Consider the following 7,021-nt stretch of genomic DNA (forward strand, 5'->3'; position numbering starts at 1 on the left):
ACACAATAATTGAATAGTAATCAGCAGATGGAAGGAGAGAGAACAGGATGTACAACTAATTTGAATAAATCTGGGTTAGTTCAGGAAAAGTCATTTATCATTTGATGCCCTCTTGGTGGGCCATGGATCAGTGAGATCAGTCAAATGAAGAATAAAATCTGGACCTTATCATGTTAAAACCACAGCAAAAACATTGGCATCCTTTCTGGAGGATTTTCCCTTAATTTAGAATGGTCAAGAATAATATTCTTTCTGTAGTTAGTTTTCTGATACTAGTTAGATTAGATTTTTTCTTAATAGAAGAACTTGCATTAACTGAAAAGAAGCAAATGGTTCTCCTAATGCTGTCAGAATATGAATGACAATTATGTATTTACACATGCACATCTATAAGGAGAGCACATTCAAGGAAGGGTCAGTGGTTGTTGTGACCTTCAACCTGATGTTTATTATCCATTTTATAGGAAGATGGGATGAAAATACCCATATACATCTTTTGCTCCTTTAAGTGGGGGCCTTGGTTTAAGTCCATTTCCTTCTTCCAGAGCCTGGGTCAATTACTTTATCAGATGGTGTTTTTAAAAAATGTTTTATTGATGCCTCTTTTTTTTTTTTTTAAAGAACCACAATAATAATTTTCTGATATGCTCCTACCTCACAGAACAAAGAAGGACAGGTGAGTAAAACCAACTCACAAAATTATCACATATGCCATGTAGTTAACATTTGACATTCATTGCTCTTCTTCCCTTATCTCCCAATCTACTTTGAAGAGACATGTGTTTTATATCAGATTGTGGAGGAGGGGAACCTGTTTTCTTCATGTATTCTGTGCCTTTGTTTTTTCAATTTAAAAAAAAAAACCATGAGCTTAATAACCATTGGTAAACAAACACATTTTGATACACAAAGAACAAATAAAGAAGATTGTATAGCATAGATGTAATTCTGTTATACATAGTTTTTAAAGGTATTGCTATTGTTTAATCTTTTTTTTTTTTTTCAGTCATGTCCAACCCTTTGTGTCTCTCTTTTGGGGTATTCCTGAAAAAGATGCTTGAGTGGTTTGCCATTTCCTTCTTCAGCTCATTTTACAGATGAGAAGACTGAGGCAAACAGGATTAAGTGACTTGCGCAGGATCACATAGATCTGAGTGGTCATAGATCATAGGGACTGAGGCTAGATTTGAATTTAGATCTTCCTGACTCCAGAACTGACATTCTATCCACATCGCCACCTACAAAAGCTATTAAAAAAACAAACAACAATAACAAAAAAACTGCTTTGCTTGGGTCCCCTTCTGAACTTTTTTATTTATGTACATTTGAAGAATGATTAATAATCTCTTTTCTTCCTCTTTTTTTTTTTTTTTTTTTTTGCCTCTCATTATTCACTAATTTCCCCCATAGGAAGACCCTTATCTAAACCTTTTAACAAATAAGTATAGCAAAGAAAAAATAAATCAGCACTTTGACCATGTCTGAAAGCCTATATACTATTCTGTAAGGTAGTTACTCATCTCTTTGCCAACAGGCAAGTGACAAGTTTCATGATCAGTCTTCTAAGGTAATGATGATTGCTTTTTGCATTGTTTAGATATAAAATCCTTCAAATGTACTTTCTTTTATATTTCTGTGGTCATTGTGTCAATTTTTCTGATCATTCTCTCATTTTCACTCTGCATTAATTCTCTAAATCCTTCATATTACTAGGTTGTTGTTGTTGTTTTTTTTTTAGTGGTACTATAATATTGTATATACTACAATTTGGTCAGCCACTCCCCAATTGATGGGTGCCTACTTTGTTTTTAGTTCTTTCTGATGTTCTTCAGGAAGACTATTGCTTTGATATCTTGACCTGATAAGGGAACAAATCCAGTAATCCATACTATAACAGAGGTAGTAAGGTGAAGGAGAAGAGGTGTGCCTTCAGAAAACATTATATAGATTGTTTTCTTCCTTGTAATTAGTTCTTTTTTTCTCAAGACATTGACCATTATTTATCAAAGCATAGATTGGTGGATGGGGAAGTGATGAAAAAGTAATAATTATCAGTATTCTTTCTTTCCTATGTCCTTTTGTCTCTGGAGCTTTCCTCAGCCACATCCTATGGGAACAATTAGGCTTTTTTTTTTTTTTTAAGTCTAGACAAAAAAAAATCATAATGCTCCTTTAGATATACAGGAGTCTCTCCCCTGCTCCTTTATGGAATGAAATATACTCCATAATTACTCAGAGGTTACATTTAAAACAGTAGTTTGGATCTCTGCTTTAATTTAAATCTATGTTCATCTCTAGCTACCTTCTGGTCTTTTTATAGTAGGGAAAAATTTAATGGTAAGATTTGAGTTAAGACTTGAGTGAAGTGTGTTACAATCTCTGTTAAAGTACAGGGGAAATTTGGGAAAGAGCAGACCTTTGCAGGGTAGATAAAACTAGTTTGCTTGAACTCACATCTTCTACTCTTAGATGTCGATAAGATCATTGGCCATCCTTAGTCTTTCCTTTCTCTTCTGCAGCTTAGTCCTACTTTTCTGTCTCTTTTTTCCTCCCATTGCCCTTGTGCTATCATGTCTTTTTGGATTAGCTTGTTAAGTTCTAGGTGGGAATGAAAAGGATGACCACAGTAGTGAGGTCAAGGTAGCAATTCCTAGTTTGAGATAAACATGTGATAATTTCACAGTGGCTATTCTCTTTGTCAAAAGGTAGGTTTATTTAGAAAAAGAGGTTATAGATTAAAAAAAAAAAGGAAAAATAGGCATTTAAAATGGTAAATTTGAAATAGATTTGAGAGAGTAATAGGGTAACCAAGGAAAGAAAATTGGAAGAATTCATTAAAGGAATATATGCCATGAGACCTGAGTATACCTGAGTATACTAGCTGGTTAAATCTGTAGAGAAGTTTAGCAGACTAACCAGAGTTAGCTATAGTATGGAGAAAGGTACCATTAAAGGGAATGACACTGTGAGAAGAAGAGAGTACCTGGAAAGGACTTTGCAAAGATCTTAATAAGAGCACATCTTTTACAGGAGAATTATAATCCTGGGGGGTTCTAAGGGGAGGAGGAGAAGTACCAGGGAAAAATTTATAGCTCAGAGGGAGGGATCAAGGAGGAGCAGGCAGACCAGGTCTCACATCTCAAAGTTTGAGGTTTAAGGGATAGACAATGGAAGTTGATAAAGAGTTCCATTTTTACAATCCCTCTGTACAAACAGGATAGTCTGGGACTTGATTATGTCTGATAGCAGCTGGTTGGGCTTCTTTCTAACAGGGGAAGAGACTAAGCTAAAAGTCTTCATCAGTTGTCTCTGATCAGCTATTGAGGTCCCTAACTACTTCCTTTCAGTCTTCTCACACTTGTATCTCTAGGTCTATTTTATATAAAACTCATATTCTTCCCAGTAATTTTGAACATAATTCCTATGTGACATCATTTTACTTTATCCAATAACGTTCACAGTTAGTCTAAAGTGATTACTGATTGATTATTTAGAGAAGTTTAAGCCTGTTCTATCTAGCTCACACCTCTTATTTGAATCATGAAATGATATTATTATGAAATGATAAGGGCATAAAGACTAAGGGTGGTGAGATGATTGATCAATTAACATCTTTTTACTCTTTTATACCACCTGAATATTAACTACTGTCTTTAGTGAGGAATAGTAATTACAAAAATATGGGAATTATGTTTCTGGTTATTATTCCATTTCCAAGGCTAATCATTTGTTTAGTAATGAGTGACTGATTAAAACCATCAATAAGGGAAATTCTATTTGTGTTTTACAAGTCTTACATTTCAAATTAGAAAACCTTGCCCAAAGTATACCTTTTAATACATCATTACATAAAATCCTCTTGTTCCAAATAATTAGCATCCAAAAGAAAGATTCAATGGAACAGTTAATTAATATCCTAGTTGTTTTTCCTGACTGGTGGCACTTACTTATATTGAATCTTTATTTGGAATGTAAAACATGTGGGCAATAAGGTAGGTTTTTTTTTTTAATCATGCTTGGAAATATTAAATATTCTGGATCTTGAATCTTGCCACTTTTGCCATCTCTTTTCATTTGATGTGGTTTTACATCTCCTTTTCCCTCATACAATAGGTTTTCTTTAGCCACATACTAGGTAAGCTGGTTCAGTATATCCTACTGTTACTTATATCCCATCAGGGTGACATGACATATTTGGAACAAATGATTATCAGGAAATGAAAACCAGTAGTATTATTACTGGACAACGGGGTGGGGGGGGACACTGCTTTAATTTTGTACATTTTCCCTTCTAGTATTTTATCTATCTTCACTATATAAATTTCAGTCCATTCAAAGAACCAATGAGCAGTGGTGATATAAAGGGAAATTAGAGAGATCCTTTAGTCTCTTCTTCTCTCTCCCCACTTAGTAGTATTTTATTTTTTTTCCAATTATATGTAAATCTAGTTTTCAACATTCCTTTATGTAAGATTTTGAGTTCCATATTTTTCTTTCTTCCTCCCTTTCCTCATGATGCTCTAATTTTGTAGAAATGGGATTGATTTATGTTATAGAAAAATGTAGAGGGATGTTGATGTTTGTCTTTAGATTTTTTTATTGTTGTAGACTTGTTGTACAAGTATTGTAACATTGATAAATTTTTATTTTCAAAGAATGAATAACTCTACACTTACTCAGAGAAGGTAGGTTGTTTTAGACTTGAATGCTGACAAAATAGTAATAATTGTAATAACTGAGTTACAATATGTTCTAACAATTATAAAGCAATTAGAGCACGTTGTAACTCAATCATTACAATACTTATAAAGCAATTGATGTGTATTATCTTATTTAATTCTCATGACAACTCTGTGTGATATATGTACCACAGAGGTCAGAGGTCTTGACAACTCCATTTCTAACTCTGGCCTTTTCATTAGCTGTCCCTTTTGCTTTCCTTTTAATCATTTTTTTTTGGGGGGGGGAGGGTGAGGCAATTGGCCTTAAGTGACTTGCCTAGGGTCACACAGCTAGTAAGTATTTAGTGTTGTGTCTGAAGCCACATTTGAACTCAGGTCCTCCTGACTCCATGGCCAATGCTTTATCCACTGCACCATCTAGCTGCCCCTCTCACCTTCATTTTTTAGACTTCTTTGTTTCCTTGTAGACTAAGCTCAGAGCACCACCAATAGAATGCTTTCCTGACCCCTTCAGTGATGATTTCTATCCCCTTCCACAAAAAAAAGATATATATAATTTTTTAAAGTTTACAATTATAAGTTCCTCTTGTCTTACCTGAGAGAATGTAAATTCCTTGAAGCGGGAACTGTTTCATTTTTTTTTTTTTTTCTGAATCCCCATCACCTGTAGCAGTGCTTGGCACATAGTAGGTACTTAATAGTGCTTATTGGTTGATTTTTAGATGAGGAACTTGAACCTCAGAGAAGTTAAATGGCATCTTCAGTCTCAAAGCTAGTAAATGTCAAAGGTGGGACTTGAACCCTGGATTTAGCCATAAGTTAATTGCTCTATCCACTATGCTTATTTATAAAACAAAGATAAAAATACTTAGACCACCTACTTCTCAAGGTCATTGGGATATTAAATGAGATGTTATATGTGTGTGTTTGCTATAAAGCATTTTTCAAAACTTAAAATTTTGTATAAATTTCTCCTATTATCATACAAATAGAGCCATCTTATGTGGCAGTTAGAGCATTGGAATTCGATTCAGTAAAAGCTGAGTTCAAATTCTTTTTTTTTTTTTTTTTCCAAATTTATTTTATTTAAAGAAACAGAATAAAAAAAAAAAGAAAAACAGAAAAGGAATACAAAACAAAAGGAAACAAAACATGTTTTTGTCATGTTTTCAGCAGAACATCAGGAAGATTCAATATCTATAACAATAAATAGCAGTTCAAGAAAGTATATATATTAGTAAAAGAAATTTATATTCACGAATGGCCATCTTTTATTTACTTCTCTGTAAATTATTCTTTGTTCTCTACTGTGTACTTTTTTACTTTATTCTTTTTTCCCTCCTTTCATCCCATCCCCACCCCAAAGGAGGCTATAATTTTAAAAGGATATATTTATATACATATGTATATATATATATATATATATATATATATACATACACACAACCTCCATACATTAAGACACATATCTTTCCCATCCCTGCTCACCCTTTGCTTTAATTTTGCTCTTTAACTTGTCTTGCTATTACTTAACCTCCTCCCATCCATGGATTCCTCCCTTGTCTTCTTCCCTCACCCTTTGTTTCCCCATTCACTCATTTCTCTCCAACTTATTTCTTTATAGATTTTTGGAGGATATTATACCTTTCATAGTATATATTTAGCCCATTTTCAGTGTGAGTAGATTTTTCAGAACTATAAGTCCTCCTCCCCCCTCTAATGTCTCTGTGTCTGTTCTTCCTCTGTACCTTACTTGTATGACATAATTACTATTTTTCTTTTTTTTTTTCTCTTCTGAGGCAATTGGGGTTACATAACTTGCCCAGGGTCACAAAGCTAGGAAGTGTTAAGTGTCTGAGATACATTTGAACTCAGGGCCTTCTGACTTTAGGGCTGGTGCTCTATCCACTGAGATATCTAGCTGCCTCATAATTATTATTTTTTATTTTAACTCTGCCCCAATCTTTCATTTGAGCTGCCCTATTGTTGATGTCAATCTAAAATATTTGTTATATAGTTCCCATGTTAAAAAATATCATAAACAATTTGTCCATGTTGAGTTCCTTGAAACTGATCTTTGATATTGGCTTTTAAATATTAAATTTTCTATTAAGTTAAGGTTTGGTTGATACAAAGTCCTGAAAATCTGCAAATTCACTGAATAACCACTTTTCTCATTCAAAATTATAGATAATTTTGCTGAATATGACATTTTTGGCCATAGGCCTAGTTGTTTTGATTGTCGGTATTTATGGTTCCAGGACCTATAGTCTTTTATCATGGCTGCTGATAAATCCTGTACAATTCTAATTGTAGCTCCAGCATATTTGAATTGTTTT

Source organism: Sminthopsis crassicaudata, chromosome 4 (genome assembly GCF_048593235.1).
Source record: "Sminthopsis crassicaudata isolate SCR6 chromosome 4, ASM4859323v1, whole genome shotgun sequence".
In the NCBI taxonomy this organism is placed as follows: domain Eukaryota; kingdom Metazoa; phylum Chordata; class Mammalia; order Dasyuromorphia; family Dasyuridae; genus Sminthopsis; species Sminthopsis crassicaudata.